Raw genomic sequence first — 20,173 nt, forward strand, 5'->3', positions numbered from 1 at the left:
TTCACACAGCATTTTAAGTTTTCTTTTAAACCTATAAGCTCTTAAACAATACGATATGATACGGAATCCCTATCTGTTCCTCTCTCGTAAAGCTGCGAAAAGAAGTCCACTTTTATCTATCGATAAGTCGTTAATTAAAGAGGACAGCTATGGAATTGGAATTTCACAATCAACCCTGAGTTTTGCATGTTATTGTTGTTGAACACAAGCACATATTTGTGGAAATACTGTATCATAAATTGATGAATTTCTACTTTTGACTGGTCTACATTAAATTTATGTTATCCTCTTTGGCATAAATAACAAGCTATTCCTCAAAAATTTGAAATCAAAATAATGTTGGAAGTGTGTAATGTTCACTTTCATTTGTATTCATCAATAACGTATATTGATTGTTATAAAATGTAAACATGTCTGTCGTTCCTTCATATTCGGATTCTATACGAACATCATATAAGTTTCAATTAACTGAACATTCCATTTTAGCAAATTCTTTCAAAATGGATAAGCGGAAAATCATATTTTTGACACTATAATCATATTTGGGTTCCGATCCTTAACTAGTTATCGATTTTAATATAGCTATAATAAGCGAAATACTTTCCTATTGTTTCAAAATTCGTGAAAAGATATATTTTATTTGAACAAAATGATCCAGAGGTTCATACAAATTTTTGCAGCTGTACATTGTGAACAGCTGAGAACAAGAAGAAAAAGGCACGCCCCTTTTAAAAATCTGACTATTGTACTCTGAATATATAGTTCTGTCTCATTGATCTGATATGTTACTTTATTAACTCTGTGACTATGGAATGGAATGGAACTATGAATCTTATGCTACTCCATTGACTATATGGAATGAACCAGTACTCCGAATGTTTTGCCTCACATGAACTTTTGCCTCTTGTGGGTCTGATGTTCATGGACGTGATTTGTTAGCAAATTCAAGATAGGGAAAATTGTGGTGTTGCGAATTGTAATGGTAACTACAAGAGGAACCAGAACGGGAAACATAGTTAAACAAACTCCCTCCTCATGATGATATTGAACCACAACCGACAGAATTTGTTATTTGTGAAAGACATTGGTATGCAGGTGTTCCAATGAAAAGTCTACCTGGCAGACCGATCGTCCCTTATCGGGATGAAATAGTGTTCAAAAAATTTAAAAATTAATAAATTCGAGAGATCCTAATTACAATTACGATATATGTAGCGCATCCCTTAGTAGATATTTTGGTATTCATCTTTTTCTTGGGATCATCCTCCACAGATTACCTCCCTTTATTGATATTTTACATCTCCTTTCCCCTTCATCTAATTGTTCACCCTCATCTTCATCATCACTTTACATGTACATTCATTAATCAAGCTTCTAAAGAAATCATCCTGAATCAATCACTATAAGGTCAGTTTTTAGAATATCTAACTACTCATTCTTTCCGTTTCTTGGCTACTCTTATTCACTGCTGATATTAGTAATCATTAAATTTAAATATTTTTTGGACCCAGAATTCACAATCATCCTCTAAAATGGTAGATCTTGCCGTATAATGCCCCTGCTTTTATTTTGGTTTGAATTTTCTAGATTTTTACTTGGCCCCCACTAGCGGGAGCTGAAGATTCCATATGTCAGTCCTTTCAGTATAGTTGTCCTTGATACATACATACATACATACATACATACATACATACATACATACATACATACATACATACATACACACACGCACGCACGCACGCACGCACGCACGCACGCACGCACGCACGCACGCACGCACGCGTATGAATACTGACCTTGGTAGTCTGAATAATGCAAATAAAATAAATGACATTATCAGAGGATTTCAATATCACTAAATTATAGCTAACTTTGAGTTGTTCATTGCGGCTGATGCCCGGGTTGAGATATATTCCCTTGAAAAAAAAAAAAAAATTCGCTTTATTCATCCCATAGGGGAAATTTGTCTCTAGGGTCTATTCCAAGGGAAGACTGGAAATTGAGCTAGGGCGAGGTGACTTGCTCAATGCCACACAGAGTAGCATCGGGTGATCGAACTCGGTACCTTTCGGGTACGAAGCAAAGACCGGACCGCTGAGCCACGCTGTCCCACCATTAAGATAGTAAAGTGAATTTTATATTGGTTTATTTCATATCTAAAGTCTTAAACATAGAATTGTTTTAAAATCACCAAAACGGGTAAAGGAAAAAAGACTTGCTTTATGTAGGTAATGTAATATTACTCCAATTATATCCCTAGATCATCAACAAAGCCCGATTGGATTGTGTCACCGGAAGTTCTCTGCCGGATACATTTTCCCACGTTTCGATTCAAATTTATTGAAATTTTTAGCAAATACTTCGTTAAGAATTATCAAAACATATCAACCAACATTGTACTTATTGTACTTAGATCCACGAATTGCAGCGGTCTTAGTTTCCATCGACATGTGAGGAGGAACAAGAGCTGGGACATTGTTAATAATTGACGCTTTTTGTATGTTTGCTTCAAAAATCGCATGACCGTAACGTTTGAGATTGATTTAAAATGCATATGTGTAGGCATCTCAATTTTTAATTTTTCATAATGATCTATCTTGTGTTTCTTCCTATACAAATAGAATTATTTTCCTTTTGTATTACAAACATTGTTTTGTTCACGTTATGGCGGGGAATAACCATAACAACCTAATAATTGTAGCCCATTAAAATTTTGGGGTTTTTAAACTAATTCAACGTTTAAAAGGAATTAATCGGGTGAATTTCCTAAGTTTTATGTTAGCTATCACCACTGACGTGACTATTTTTATCAGAACAACCTCTGTTATATCAAAATTGCAAAGCCATCCGAGTGTTTTTTTGTTTCTTGTTTTTGTTTGTTTTTAAAAAATATATTTTGAATAGAGAATAACGATGCAACTAAGGTAATCACTAGCGACCCTGACCCAGTAATCCGTATGAGATGGATGAACATGACAAATTCGACAATATTTTACAAACAGAAAGGGCGACCGTACATGTCTTATATTTCTACAGTAGTCTTATGATTATTCCCACTGCAATACAATACAGCATGGTTGTAATCAACAATCATAGTGTATGTTGTGAGTTACATTTGGTGTGAAACATGAAGAAAATAACACCTGCCGTAGGTGAGAAAAATGTCTATGGTGTGTCCGGGACCTCCCCTGATCGGAATATTATACCAAGAAATCACCGCGTCAGGCAATGTTAAGACGCTATTTGGAATGATCCAATAGAAGGAAACGGGAGCGCTCAGTGTACGTTGGAAGTCAGATTTTTGTGCGGCTATGTGGTCTTTGTGGTATGACACTCGCTTTCGGATCGGAAGGTCCTGGGTTCGAGCCTCGCGCTCGGCGCATAGTTGAGTCCTTGGAAAAGGCTCTTTACTCACTTTCTCTTACTGTAATCAGGTGTAAAATGAGTACCCAGCCGTTAACAGCGTTGTTTTTGTCCGAAAAATTGTAATATCGCCTAACAGGCGGCATGTCCCGTCCTACATGTTAAATGTTGCTGTTGACCAGGGACCCCTTGTAAAGCGCCTTGAGCACATTTAGTGGATATTGCGCTATATAAAGCTCAATTTTTTTATGTCGGTCATCAGTCTTACTCCATCAAACCACACATATCCATTTTAGCCCATAACTTTTTCATCACCTATCAATCGATTAAAATCCTAAACCTAAGACTTCAAATAGACGAGTTGAGGGCCTTTTTAGTGTACTGATAATTTAAATAAAACTTTTCAAAGCAAAATGAAAAAAAGTGTTTTGTCCGAATCTGGCTGATATGCGAGTGATAAGAGAGGTCAAATTGGTGAGTGACAGCTTCAAGGGTTCTTCACTAAAGCTTGCCTGTGTGCTTTAAAGAAATATAGAAAACAAATGAAAACATACATGATTATATTATATGAAAATGTGTGGGAGTTTTTAAAAAATAACAACAAAAAACATGCAATTTGCACCCGTGTCATGAAACTAAAACTGAGATCAGATATTTACAGTACATTTCAATTTTTCCATAATGTTCTGAATTTTCATGTGTTTATTCGTCATTTTATTTAAATTAAGTCTCCATCATTTCCGATAAATATTTTAGAAGGCAATCTTGGAAAACAAGAAATGACGAAAAACCAAAGAGAATTTTTACAAGGAGACAAGATAGGATTCTCGTCAGAGTCTTTACAGAACAACCGACATAATATTTTTCAACGTGCACCTATTTGCAGATCTGATGGCCGAACGCAATTATGGGCTCGATTTAACGTTATTGTAACAGACAATATTTTGTTTATGTTTGAGAGGAGTTCTATTACAACAATGAGCACATAACAATGTGGGTTATCAGAACTGAAAATAAGTATACGTTGGTCGTTGGCCCATTTTGTCAATCTGGCTTTCTGTCGGAATGAACTAGACAAAGAAAATACAGTTCAATGTCAAAATAATCAGAATTCGGAAATTCACGTTATTTGAAGTTTAAGAAATAAGGTTCCTCTCTTCAATAGTGGCCTATATTTTAACTTGAATGTTTTAAACAAAGCTAAAAAAATCAGTTTTTCGTTAGATTTACTTGACATAGAACCGTTAAGAGGCGATTCGTCACAAATTGCAAATAAAAAGCTTTTCTTTAATTATCTCTCTGAATAATGGTGAAAAACTAATTTCATCTTTTAAAATTGGTTGACCTAACGGATGTTGGTGGAAAGCTGGCAATGAAATGAAGTGTCGCAAGAAATTTCAATCATTCAACATTTGAAGGATGTGATGTTAAAAACAGTAATATTGATATTATTCTTTTAGGTAAAATACTCACAAAATACTCAAGCCGGATAAAAGGTACAAAGATACAAAACTATATGTAACCTTAAACATTTTGATTGATAGAATTTAGTGAGATCTAATCATTAAAATGACTGCCTAAAAACAATAACAAAGAGCTGAGTGGCGTCACTTTCGTTCCATCTATAACAACAGCGGGACTCGAATCAAGGACCAACAGTTCACAATCCACTAGACCACAAAATCACGCACCAAAAAAGTATGTAGATGGATTATTTACTTATTCCGTGGTCGATTCCCCATCTGTGTAGAATACTAGAACACCGCCGTACTCTGAAAAAAAAAAGTTTTCACATTTTGGCCAATAAAAACTAGTTCTTCAAATATCGAGAGATTAAATGATCCTCACCTGGTTTAAAACTCTAAAGCCTGGGGCTTCATCGAAAGTCCCGGGTTTGAGAGTTTGTGATAAGAGGAGTGTCATTTTAATCTCTCGATTTTTGAATCACTTGTTTTCTAGCCAATTTTTTGAAAAAATGTTATTTCAGAAAACGGTAATACAGCCTAATAAGGTGGCTTACAAGATTTACCCAAAATGACATGCGTTATGGCGACGTGTCATGCATGGATATGAGAGATGGAAAGAATACAGAATGAGACAAGAAACTACGTTCATAATATACGTATCATCAGCACTCTAGTACACACACACACACACACACACACACACACACACACACACACAAACACACACACAAAATCGGCAAATTAAAAGACCGTAAAGACTCATGGTGTCAACACAGGATTTGGTTGTGAATAGTCTTGCTTTGAAAGTCATGTCCATCATCATGGTCATCATCATATCCATCATCAATATCATCATCATCATCATCATCATCATCATCATCATCATCATCATCATCATCATCATCATCATCATATTCATTATCATCATCATCATCATCTACCACCACCACCATTACAACCACAATCACCTCCACAGTCTCCGACTATATTTTCACCACTTGTCCAACACCAGAATAGTAATAATATTGTAATTCTCAAATCAATATCTTCCATATTTATCCTCCTCTTAACCAAATTAACCAGTTAACTGACTCACTCTGATAAAAAAAAAATGCTTTTAAAAATATGGCCAGAAAACTCGTCCCTCAAATATCGATCAATTTAAATGACCCACAATATGGCAAAAACTCTAAAACCTGGAACTTCGCGAGTCATACAACCATACAAGGCTATGCCATGAGGTCATTTTTGTAACGATCACTATAAAAATACTCCAAAACTAAGTTATTTGAAAAAAAGTAAGGAAGAGATTGGCTTTCATCTGATAGTATAGATAATATTATGAAATATCAACCAAAACCTAACGATCGAGCATCAAAGTTGAAACTCTGTCCACACTTCACTGAACCTTTGAGAAAGTGTATCTGCTATTCTATTGGAGCTAATCGCCAATTTTTGGTATATTCTATTTCTAACTAATAGAGCCTGATGATACCTGATATATATATACATATATATATATATATATATATATATATATATATATATATATATATATATATATATATATATATATATATATATATATATATATATTATGATGGTGCGAGAAGAAAAAAAAATCCTTTATTATATTGTTATGTTGTGAAGTTATTTTTTTAGATAAGATCTCATTATGTGGTGACGTGGCAATCTATCTACACTCATTCTGTTTCAAGGTTAATTTTGTTGTTAACCTTCATAAATTGTGAGACATTGTAGACGAATCGTCCATACGCTGACAAAACACATTAGAACCTTTTTGTCAAGTCATCTTAAATACAGATGGATTAAAATGACCCTCGTCTTCTCAAAAGCTCTCAAACATGGGACTTGTCCAAGACAATCTAAAAATTCCTTGGAATCACAGATTTGAAACTATTTGTCAAGTTCGTGATTTCTCAATCTATCATTTTGATAAGTAAACATTCAATGACCGAAGTAAAATAAAATGTGAAAAGATAATTTACGGAATGCGGGAGGAAAAACCCACCAAGTCTTGCGTGACTTGAAAAAGTAGTCATACATTATTTTACATTGTGAGAGCTTTGCATGCATGATGTGATGTGATCACTGATCAATAGCCTTTATTGTTGTGGTACCGTTACTTTGATATAAAATGGCATTTCTTTTGCCTTGAAAAGATTCTTTCAAATGTCTTTTGAATATCATAATACTGTGATAACAATTGATTTTTTATGGGATTGCGTGGGTGTCTATTTTATACTTGTTTTAGTGATTCAATGAGAAAGCCGTGTGAAGGAGTGTGTGTGTATGTGTCAGTGTGTGTATATATATATATATATATATATATATATATATATATATATATATATATATATAGATAGATAGATAGATAGATAGATAGATAGATAGATGATAGATAGATAGATAGATAGATAGATAGATAGATAGATAGATAGATAGATAGATAGATAGATAGAGAGAGAGAGATAGATAGATAGATAGATAGATAGATAGATAGATAGATAGATAGATAGATAGATAAATATATAGATAGATAGATAGATAGATAGATAGATAGATAGATAGATAGATAGATAGATAGATAGATAGATAGATAGATGGATGTATGGGTGCATAGCTTGATGAATGAAATAATTTATCGAACCAGAATCTTTGAAAAGTGGTAAGTACCAATAATATTTGGGTAATAATTATTATTTAAGAAATGTTTAGAATTAGCATCTGGCTGTAGTTCCTGCAGACGATAGTTGGACTCATTGTCGTGCTTGCTCTGTCGACGAGTCGCACAGATTCAGATATGGTGATCAGACTCCGACATCCTGATTCGGATTACTGTTTCTTATTTTATTATGGCCTGTGGCTTTATATTTATATCTTTTTTCTATATGGTTAACTGATAAATATTGACTTTATTGTATTAGTATTAGCCTAGTGTATAAGTCTAGAGGGCCCTTTGCTCGTCAACTTCACAACTTGAACTTGAACAGTCTTTTCTTCGAGACATTTGCTAGATAGACATTGCTATTGCTAGATAGCTAGACTAGAATAGTTAGTGGGTCTGATATTACCATATATGATGGAACTAGTACTCTGTCTATATAGTTTTGCCTCCTTGATCTGAGATGTTACTGTTACTGTTACAACAGTTACACTCACCCAACTCAATCACTCTAATTATCTCTGTGACTATGGGAGGGAATTATGGATCCATTGACTGAAAGGATTGTACTAGTAGTCTGAATATATAGTTTTGTCTCAATGATCTGAGAAGTAACTCTATTAATTAACTCTTGACTATGGAAGGGAACTATGGATCTGATTCTGATGCTACTCATTGACTGTAAGGAATGACCTATTTATAGTGTACTAATAGTAGTCAGATTTTTTATGAATGGCGCATGTTTTTCTAGTTTTTCTCAGATGTCCCTCTATCAAAAGTTGTAAAACTTTGTGTCAACCTCCGAATCAATTTCTCTTAACTGAATAAAGATTTTGGCCCATATTGTGATGCCACATCACCAAAAAGATTTCTTCTTCACGACCTATAAAAATCTACTTTAAAACCCCTGTCATAAAATTAGAGATTTTACACTGCTAAAAATGTAAACATTTTCGCACCACAAAGTAAGATGAATTCATCGTTTTTCAAAATAATCTTGTGACACGGTATATCTAGTTCCGGCTAGTGGTTATGAGTTCACATCATAATATTTTCCGAATAAAAGCAACACACATTAACTGTTTCAAAGTAACAACTAATGTAGTTTGCATCCCATTTGGACTTTGTAATTTATTGCTTTTTATTTACATCACGTCGCAATTACCGAAGACTGATATAAATCTCTAGCTTTAACTCATTTGAACTAGATAGTGATTGAATACTCAAAATTGTCAAATTAACAATGAATGTTTATATTTAACTTTGAAAAATTGTATCTATGCATGAACGTTTCACACAGCATTTTAAGTTTTCTTTTAAACCTATAAGCTCTTAAACAATACGATATGATACGGAATCCCTATCTGTTCCTCTCTCGTAAAGCTGCGAAAAGAAGTCCACTTTTATCTATCGATAAGTCGTTAATTAAAGAGGACAGCTATGGAATTGGAATTTCACAATCAACCCTGAGTTTTGCATGTTATTGTTGTTGAACACAAGCACATATTTGTGGAAATACTGTATCATAAATTGATGAATTTCTACTTTTGACTGGTCTACATTAAATTTATGTTATCCTCTTTGGCATAAATAACAAGCTATTCCTCAAAAATTTGAAATCAAAATAATGTTGGAAGTGTGTAATGTTCACTTTCATTTGTATTCATCAATAACGTATATTGATTGTTATAAAATGTAAACATGTCTGTCGTTCCTTCATATTCGGATTCTATACGAACATCATATAAGTTTCAATTAACTGAACATTCCATTTTAGCAAATTCTTTCAAAATGGATAAGCGGAAAATCATATTTTTGACACTATAATCATATTTGGGTTCCGATCCTTAACTAGTTATCGATTTTAATATAGCTATAATAAGCGAAATACTTTCCTATTGTTTCAAAATTCGTGAAAAGATATATTTTATTTGAACAAAATGATCCAGAGGTTCATACAAATTTTTGCAGCTGTACATTGTGAACAGCTGAGAACAAGAAGAAAAAGGCACGCCCCTTTTAAAAATCTGACTATTGTACTCTGAATATATAGTTCTGTCTCATTGATCTGATATGTTACTTTATTAACTCTGTGACTATGGAATGGAATGGAACTATGAATCTTATGCTACTCCATTGACTATATGGAATGAACCAGTACTCCGAATGTTTTGCCTCACATGAACTTTTGCCTCTTGTGGGTCTGATGTTCATGGACGTGATTTGTTAGCAAATTCAAGATAGGGAAAATTGTGGTGTTGCGAATTGTAATGGTAACTACAAGAGGAACCAGAACGGGAAACATAGTTAAACAAACTCCCTCCTCATGATGATATTGAACCACAACCGACAGAATTTGTTATTTGTGAAAGACATTGGTATGCAGGTGTTCCAATGAAAAGTCTACCTGGCAGACCGATCGTCCCTTATCGGGATGAAATAGTGTTCAAAAAATTTAAAAATTAATAAATTCGAGAGATCCTAATTACAATTACGATATATGTAGCGCATCCCTTAGTAGATATTTTGGTATTCATCTTTTTCTTGGGATCATCCTCCACAGATTACCTCCCTTTATTGATATTTTACATCTCCTTTCCCCTTCATCTAATTGTTCACCCTCATCTTCATCATCACTTTACATGTACATTCATTAATCAAGCTTCTAAAGAAATCATCCTGAATCAATCACTATAAGGTCAGTTTTTAGAATATCTAACTACTCATTCTTTCCGTTTCTTGGCTACTCTTATTCACTGCTGATATTAGTAATCATTAAATTTAAATATTTTTTGGACCCAGAATTCACAATCATCCTCTAAAATGGTAGATCTTGCCGTATAATGCCCCTGCTTTTATTTTGGTTTGAATTTTCTAGATTTTTACTTGGCCCCCACTAGCGGGAGCTGAAGATTCCATATGTCAGTCCTTTCAGTATAGTTGTCCTTGATACATACATACATACATACATACATACATACATACATACATACATACATACATACATACATACATACATACATACATACATACATACATACATACATACACGCACGCACGCACGCACGCACGCACGCACGCACGCACGCACGCACGCACGCACGCACACACACACACACACACACATACATACATACATACATACATACATACATACATACATACATACATACATACATACATACATACATACATACATACATACAAGCGAGTGGCATACCACTAGACCACATAACCGCTGTGACAGTCGGGTTGTGGGTTCGACTCCCCCTCGCTACGTTCTCTATTTGTCCTCTGGCACATCTCAATTCAGTTCATTTATTGTTTTTACCAACCTACGTGCCGTGCCTGCTCCACCCACTTTTCTGATTTAATTGGATTCAATAGTCTGATGTCACGTCGCCCAGCAACGGCGGCCATCGTGGTTCTAAACAAAGAAAATCGGTACTTTTTATTCTTCATGCTGGCTAGAAGTTTTCATATGTCTTGTGATCAGAATGTGTAAAAGTCAAAACATGATCAGATTCATGTTCCTTTTCCTCTGGATACGCTTTTATGCTCGTCGGAGAAATATTTCATAAGGACGTCCGCCATTGTTCCGATAGTTTAGAGCCAGTTACTAAGTTACCATTCGTCATTAGGAGGGAAGTGATGTTACGACTGTTGAAGCGTATTGTGAGTACATTGGAATAATTGGAGTGACAGATTCATTGGGTCTTATGCAGCTTCTGTTGTTGTTGTTGTTGTTGTTGTTGTTGTTTTTGTTGTTGTTAGCTTGTTTGTTGTATGTTTGTTTTTTAATTAATTAATTAATATTTTGTTATTTTAAAAAATTCTTGAGGGTAAAGATAAACAAGTAGAGTATTACTTACCACAGTATACTTCCAACTGAGGACACGTTGACACTTGCGAATCGTGAGGTCACGGGCCGTTACTGGTCGTCAGGTTTGGGTAAAGCCAGATGAGGAAATAACTATCACATTTATTATTATGACCACGACGGTAGTAATGATGTAACGATGACGTCCGTAATGCGAATCGTACGTAGTACAGGCCTTAATCACCACAGGGCACCTCGCTCTTACTGATGATGTGGAGTAAGGGGAGTGACGTTAGTGGTGTTAATAAGGACGACGACGATAGTTAAAATGACGGCGGTAATGATTTAGATAATGTCGATGACGACAAAAGGGATGAGTATTGTGATGGTGACAACAGGATTCCGATGGTGTTAACGATGGGTTGGTTGCAGCAGTCAAAGCAGATTGCTGTTATCGATCTCTTAACCTTGTCTCTGTTGTTGTCGAGATAACTAGCGTTCTGTGGATGAATGAAAAATAAATAAATGAATAGGTCATAAATAAGTAAATACACACACACACACACACACACACACACATATATATATATATATATATATATATATATATATATATATATATATATATATATATATATAATAATAATAATAATAATGCTGAAAACTTATATAGCGCTATAACTCCGAGACACCAGACTCTAAGCGCTTAAATTACAAATTACTTTGGCTGAAACATACTCATTCACACACACAAGCACACACACACACACACACACACACACACATACACACACACAACACAACACACAACACAAACCAAACCTATCTTGCTTCTCATACCATCTACTAAAATCGAAACAAATATGTTTTAAGCGAACGTTTAAAAATAGACAAAGATTCTTTTTCACGAATGCTCTGCGGTAAGGCGTTCCAAATAGAGGGTCCGAAATGAGAAAAGGATCTCATTCCAGCATTTTTCCGAATTCGAGGGACAACTAGTTTTGTGGAATCACTGGCCGAACGTAAGGGGCGGGGTTTTGAATATCTTTCAATTAGTTCTGAAAGGTAGGAAGGGGCAGTACCTTCAAGACAACGATACACTAAAACACAAGCTTTGAATTTAATTCTTTTCTCAACAGGCAGCCAATGCAGGTCATGAAGTAGAGGTCCGGCAGAGTCGCACCTACGCTTCATAAATACTAGTCTGGCAGCGCTGTTTTGGACAATCTGAAGACGTTTCAGATTGTATTGCGAAACGCCAAACAACAGAGCATTACAATAATCCAATTTCGATAGTACGAGGGACACAACCAGGTGCTTGGTCACATCCTCAGATATGAACCGTCTAATGGAAGCAATCTTTTTTAGTTGGAAAAAGAGAGATCTAACCAAATTATTAACCTGATGCTCCATCGACAGTCCAGAGTCTAAGAATGTGCCAAGGTTTTTCACTTTGTCAACAATTTGAATAGAGGCATCCCCCAACTTCAAATCTGTTTCACTTTTCCACTTCCTGTTCCCCACATACAGCACCTCCGTCTTATCATCATTCAGTTTCAGTCTGTTCTCATTCATCCATTTCTTAACACTTTGGATACAATTTTTACTATTGGCTGATACTTCTTGTAAATTTCTCATATTGGAAACGCAGTACAATTGCGTATCATCAGCGTATTGATGGTAAGACAGACCAAAACTTCTGATGATTTTAGACAGAGGGCCAACGTACAAAACAAAAAGAACGGGTCCAAGTACTGAACCCTGGGGAACCCCACAATCAAGAAAGATTTCCTCCGATCTATATTCATCCACCGTAATAATCTGTTTACGATTAAACAAATATGACCTAAACCAATCAAGCGCTGCACCAGACACGCCATAAGTAATTTCAAGACGTTTGAGAAGAAGATTGTGATCAATAGTATCAAAAGCAGACGATAGGTCAAGCAAATTCAGCAAAGAACATGAACCATTGTCTATAACAGAGAGGAGATCATTAACAACCCTAACAAGTGCGGTTTCCGTCGAATGATGTTGCCTATAAGCAGACTGAAATTTTTCTTCAAGACAATTATTTTTAAGATGAGACAGTAATTGTTTCAAAACAAGCTTTTCTAAGATCTTAGAGAGAAAAGGAAGATTAGAGACAGGGCGATAGTTTTTTAAGTTCTCTTTATCGAGATCAGGTTTTTTCAAAAGGGGTTTGACATGAGCAACTTTGTAAATGTCTGGTACAGCACCTGACTGCAACGAATTATTAACAATACATGTAAATGGTGTTAAAATTACATCAATGCATTTTTTTAAAATGGCAGTATTTAAGGGGTCTAAATCACAACTTTTAGTTGGAGACGACATAATGCAATCACGTAAGTCAGCTTCAGTAATCTTTGAAAAATGTGTTAACGAATCACCATGAAACTTGTCAAATGTTGTAGGGATCGATTCAGACGAGAGTTCCTTCCTGATGGTATCCGTTTTTTCTTTAAAATATTGACCAAAGCGAGTTGGTAGATCTGCACGATCGATTAAAGATGGGAGAGCTGGTTGCGTCTGTTGTCCCAGCAGTTCCTTGGTCAAGGCAAAGAATTGTCTCGAACGTCCCACGTTTTTGAGGCTTTCTTCATAGAATTTCTTTTTGGCCCTGAAATTGACGGCTTTTGCATCATTTCTAGCCGCGATGTATCGCTTCTTATTGACAGCATCTCTGGACTTGAGCCATTTTCTTTCTGCCCGCCTCCTGGCTAATCCATTCAATTTTATTTCGGTATTATACCAGGGTGCTTGACGTCTCACTTTTACTGCTCTAGTTGTTAAGGGAGTATGCTTGTCCACCGTACCAACAATTGACTCGTGGAGACCATTCGCATCATGTTTATTTTTAACGTTATGGTCAAGGTCTTGTTTAAAAATGTTCATGTTTATATTCTTCAAATTACGAGATGTTATCATCTTTTTTACTTCGTGCTTCATTGGAAATAAAACGCAAAACACAATTAAATGATGGTCAGAGATTAATTTATCAATATTTGAGACAGATGAAGAGAGAGAATGTTCAATGTCTGTAATGACATGATCTATTGTGTGGCCATGGTTGTTTGTAGGACCGCTTACAAGTTGAATATAGTTGTTTGTGTCAATAATCTCCCGAAATACTTTCGATTCATTTTTGTTTCCGAAATAATCAATGTTAAAATCACCCATAAAAATATTATGCTTTTTGTTAATGGATTGCATAGACATAAATTCTCCGAACTCAGATAAAAAATCAATTGTTGATATTTTGTTTTGTTGGCTTGGTGGTGGGCGGTAGACACAGTGAAACGACTTTTTAAAATTATTTTCATGAATGGCAAATCCAGCGTATTCAAAACTTCTAAAATTATCATGGTGAAATGATATCTTGTCAAAGAGTGACAAGTTGTAAATAATTGCAATACCACCTCCTTTCCTCCCAATGCGTGGAAATGATTTAATACAAAAGCCTTCGGGTGTAATTGCTTTCATAATTGGATCATCATATGAATGATTAAGCCATGTTTCCAAGATGACAAAAATATTAATTTTATGATCTTCAATAATGTCGATTATGTCTTGAGTTTTATTACGACACGATCTAACATTTAGTAATCCAATTTTTAAACTGGTATGATCACTACGTGCAGGTTGTTGTTGTTGTTGTTGTTGTTGTTGTTGTTGTTGTTGTTGCTCAAGACGGTGCTGTTGCTGCGAGTTGTTGTCATGGTGGTCGTTAATTTCATACTGACTGTCACGGACAGTGTTGACATTTGACAAGGAACGGTGAGGATTACTCATTGAAGTGATTAGATTGGATGGGGGACGAGTGTTGATAAATTGAAGCGAGGATCGAGGTCGTAGGGGGAGCGGGCGTGGGGTTGGCCGATGACCAATGACGGTGGTTATAGGGCGTTGTTTTCGTCTACCCCCTCTGAGTCTGTTCACAAAATTAGTATTATAAATAGATCGATGTACACGGTAGTTGTTAAAAGTTGTAAAATATAGCACAGTGAATAAAGTTTCCAATATGGCTGTAAACAAATAGCAGTTTAAAACTATGTTCGACTTTGGAAAATCCATACTTTAATTTTAAAATTTTAGAAAAATCCTCTGTTACAAATCGTTAAAATGTATATCAATAAAACCACAAGACTATCACAAATCAGATGGTATTAAAATCCAGGCGAAATGTCAGATAAAAATCACTCAAAACACGTAAATGAAAGAGCCAACAAAAACAAGACTCGCCGGTCAGGCGTGTTACAATACCAAATATATATATATATAATTCCTGTTGAGAGGGAATGCTCGAAACAATGTTATATATAACTCCCCATCGTAGCGAAAGTTTGTATACACTATTGACCTTGATATCTACTCATTTATTCATTTCTTGTTACTAGACGAGAGACATAATATTAAATAAGCTATCCACGCCACTATGGCATGGCGTTAAAGGTTTTATGATTGGGTATAAACCAGAAGATTCTTGACCAATCATGGATTTGTGACACACCTTCAAACGCTCTCGGACAAAGAGAGTTGGCTGTTTATAAACAATAACATGAATGAAAAGGATTTCTCTCTGATCATTGAATGATGGACTTTGTATCACACAATTTTCACAATCAGATTATAAACGTATAAGATTACACATATTTTTCTGTGTTCGTTCTATTAATCAAGCGATATAACAGTGGGTATATTACTAAATCACATACCATCAATAGTAAAGCCTGTGTAGTTCGCTATGCTTATCAATCGCTGCCTTTGTTTACATTATAACGATTGTCCGAGAGGCGTGGTTTTTGTTCCCTTCCACTATGTGTCTATGGACCATTCAGATGCAACCTCTCTGTTTCAAGTTCTGTCTCAGATAAAGCCGTAAATGAACCGCACAGCTCTTCCCTACTCTGTCTAAACACAGCTTTATTTCATATCATTCTTTTATTTTCATTTTGGCCTGATACGTTATACTTCAAATTTCGATCGATTAAAATAACCCCAAACTTGACACTTCTTTGAAGTCGTAAGTTTGAGATTTGTTACAAGCTGAGGGTCATTTCAACCGATCTATATTTAAAGTTAACGTTTTCTGAAGTCTCCGATTTTCGAGGTCTTTGTAATTGGTCATTTCAATCGATCGATAATTCTTCAAACCGTTCTGGCCCAAAATGAAAATAATAATGTTACTGTGCGACTATCTGTCCAGTGATATGACATTCTCATTCGGACCGGAAAGACTACATTTCGAGTCCCGCTCTGAGCAGTGCATAGTTTTGTCCTTGGAAAAGGCTTTTAACTCACATTCTCTAACCGAACTATGGTGTAAAATGAGTACCTGGCCGTTAACAGTATCGTATCTGTTCAGCGTTTGTTTCCATTCGCGACGTGTGTGTGTTCAAGTTCAAGTTCAACGTCTTTATCTGCAAAAGGTGGATTGCCCACCACTGTAGATTTTATACAATTATGTGGTGACTTTCTCCATTATTGTGTTATTGAGTTGGAAGATAAATGTTTAATAGTTGACCAAATTTGTTGTTGTTGGTAATATCTAGGATTTCTGGTGGGAGAGTGTTCCATTCCTCGGTGGTTCTTGGGAAGAAACTGTTTTTATATGTGTTGGTTCTGTGTGTTGGGGTTGTGAATTTACTGCTATGATAATTTCTTGTGGATGTACAGTGTTGTTTTGTGAAATACTGTGGTAGAGTTACTGCTGTTTTGTTGGAATGTACTGTTCTGTGTAGAAGTTGGAGGCGTTTTTCTTTCCGCCTACTTTCCAGTGTTTTCCACCGCAACAATTTCAGAGCCTCAGTAACCCATCCTGGTTCGCGCAAGTAATTGTTGGTGACAAACCTCGAAGCTGCCCTTTGAACTTGTTCGATTTTCTTGATGTGACCTGATAAGGATCCCACACTGTGTGCACGTGTATTCCAATACGGGTCTGACTAAAGCATTGTATGCCTGTTCTTTCACCTTTGGGGGGCACTGGTGCAGGTTCCGCCTCAGAAAGCCAAGGGTACGACTTGCTTTTGCCACAATATTATCAATATGTTGGTCCCATGTTAGTGATTTGTTTAGTTGGATTCCCAAGTATGGTAATGTACCCACGTGTTTTAATAATTGACCGCTTATTTGGTATAAGCGTGTGTGTGTGTGTGTGTGTGTGTGTGTGTGTGCGTGTGTGTGTGTGTGTGTGTGTGTGTGTCTGAACGTGTTTCCCCTACATAGAAGTATCTCTTCGAAGGTTGCGAGAGATCAAATCCAGTCACCGCCAAGTTTGCATATTTCAAATCTCGGACTCAGACCGTATTACATACAACAATTTCCATATCCAAATAAGGCTAGACGAGTGAATATTAACTTTGTTTGTTTGTTTGTTTGTTTGTTTGTTTTACATTTTCAGTGTTGTGCCGTTATCCGTCAAAATCCTTTTTTTTTTTTTCATTTATTTCCCATAAAATCAAAACTTCAAGTAGCAACCAATCAAAATATCTCCCAACTTTGTCTCAACGTCTCAAACCTGTGATTTCTTTGAAGTCTTAGGTGTGAGACAAATGGACCGGTTGTGGAGTATTTTAATCAATGGATATAGGAAATGGCAAAAAAAATGAGAGAAAAGGGGTTTGTCAAATCACGCAGAAAATAAGAATATCAATTTGGGAATGATACTTATATTCCAGTTCGTTGAAGATTCCGATTTGTTTAAGTAGGATCGTCTTATGGTTTTGTCGTGTTGTTACAAGTCAAGTGATGTTTTATGAATGGTCTCTGGCCGCATGGATGATAATCATCCAACAACTTTGGTAATGGTTGTATCTGTAATGGCGCTGGTAATGTTGTTGATGATGATGATGGTGGTGGTGGTGGTGGTGGTCGTGGTGGTGGTGGTGGTGGTCGTGGTGGTGGTGGTGGTGATGGTTGTGGCGATGGTGGTAGTGGTAGTGATGGTGGTTTTGGTGGTGGTGATGATGATGGTGGTGGTGGTGGTAGTAATGATGGTGGTGGTGGTGGTGGTAGTGGTAGTGATGGTGGTTTTGTTGGTGGTGATGATGATGGTGGTGGTGGTGGTGGTAATAATGGTTGTGGTGGTGGTGGTGGTAATGATGGTGGTGGTGGTGGTGGTGGTGATGGTGGTGGTAGTGGTAGTGATGGTGGTTTTAGTGGTGGTGATGATGATGGTGGTGGTGGTGGTAATGATGGTTGTGGTGGTATTGGTGGTGGTGGTGGTAATGATGGTTGTGGTGGTGGTGGTGGTGGTGGTGATAGACAACGCTGTGTCTTGTTTGTAAACCTATAAAGGTGGAGGGGTGGTGGCGGTGGTATTGGGGGTGTTGGATATGACGAGAGACTTGATTGTAAACCCATAAGAATGACACGAAACCGAACCCTGCTTGTAAAGAATAAATAAAAACAGAAGTCGGGGATATGATGACTGGCACTGCTGACGAGGAGGATGATAATCGTTATATAAGAGGCCGATGCCTAAGAGGTAGACGGTGTTTGAGTAGACATTTATCCGAATTTATGATCGTAGAGATGATAACAACATTACTGGTCGTTTAGACCAGTGCTTCTCAACCTTTTGCACTGATCGAATCGCCGGTAATAATAAAAACAAAATTACATTGGCCAGTAGCAAACACAACAATGAATATTTTCAAATTGCAATAATATGTTTAAAAAATTAAACAGGCTTTTCTATCGACTATACATTTGCAGATTTTATACGTCGTTTTCTACCCATTTTTCAAAATGCAAAAAATATTAAACGAAATTTTTGAAAATAATTTTCAGTACTTTTTTTTTCCTTAAGCTACTTTTCCCTCTACGAGGATAGCAAGTGTAAGGAGAACATTTTGAATTTGAAAAGTCTTTTTCCAGAATCCCTCTCAATATCACATTGATTTGGTATTATAATTATCAATCAATACACAACATAAAAGAATCTTTGATATATGTACGGAATATATGAAATGAATATATGAAAGAGTATTCACCTTTAATACTCAAAATATCGACTAGTTATGGTTTGAATCTCTCTTTACTGAGCATCAGATTTACAGAGGGACTTGGCTCTTTACAGCAAGCACCGACTCCTTCATAAATATTAGAAGACATTGACCACGTCATTGCCTCCCCTAACTAGATCATGAGAAACGATTAAGATGCCACGATGATGAGGATCCTCTCCCTCTGCTTTATCAATACAACTATTCTATTTTACTATTAGAGGAAAGGAATGTGAGAAGTAAATTGAACATAAGATTGTCAAAACTTCATTCTTACAATTCGGGACCAATATCTTGACATTAATTTGCTGGCGGGGATTTTTTTTTCCGAGGACCGGACCAACGATTTTTCGCCGACCGGCAGTCGGTCCGAGTACAGGCACTTGAGCACCGCTGGTTTAGATGGCAGAGTCGTAGCGAAGCCTTCGCCAACTTACACAACATATAGATAGAATGCGCTTGGCCAAGGAGTTCACAACATTGCCATCCGGAAGTATAACGGACCAACACACAAACTCTGTGTAACCATGAACTTTTATAGTCTGGTTAATACAGTTTAGTGAGAACAACTCACAAACGCGGATGGCAAAAACAATAACAAAGGCCTGAGTGACGTCATCTGCATACTATCTATAGCCTGACACTCCCCCCCCAAAACTTGCAACACGACTGCCAAAATAAAGTGAAAAGTAATTTTTTGTTAGTAGTGTTCAAGGTAAGAAATGATCATATTGCTGGTAATATTGAATACAACCCATTATTCACTTTTTTTAAAAAGGTCGCCACCGTGTATTTTGACCTAATTTCG

At 36.1% G+C, this 20,173-nt stretch overlaps 1 protein-coding gene across 13 annotated transcripts in view; it reads right to left on the minus strand.

Moving 5' to 3' along the window:
• The window catches only part of LOC144965587 (uncharacterized), a 212,852-nt gene that overhangs the window by 88,379 nt on the left and 104,300 nt on the right, over positions 1–20,173 (minus strand). For 12 of the 13 annotated variants that reach the window (XM_078901101.1, XM_078901091.1, XM_078901090.1 and 9 more), the window contains one exon: positions 11,388–11,835. The gene's annotated coding sequence lies outside the window, so the exon portion shown is untranslated. Of the gene's footprint in view, positions 1–11,387; positions 11,836–16,074; positions 17,383–20,173 lie in introns of those variants that run through there. The other variant, XM_078901105.1, reaches the window with a different exon arrangement.

This window comes from Berghia stephanieae, chromosome 2, assembly GCF_034508935.2.
Source record: "Berghia stephanieae isolate SIO BIC M18660-M18661 chromosome 2, UCSD_Bste_1.3, whole genome shotgun sequence".
In the NCBI taxonomy this organism is placed as follows: Eukaryota; Metazoa; Mollusca; class Gastropoda; order Nudibranchia; family Aeolidiidae; genus Berghia; species Berghia stephanieae.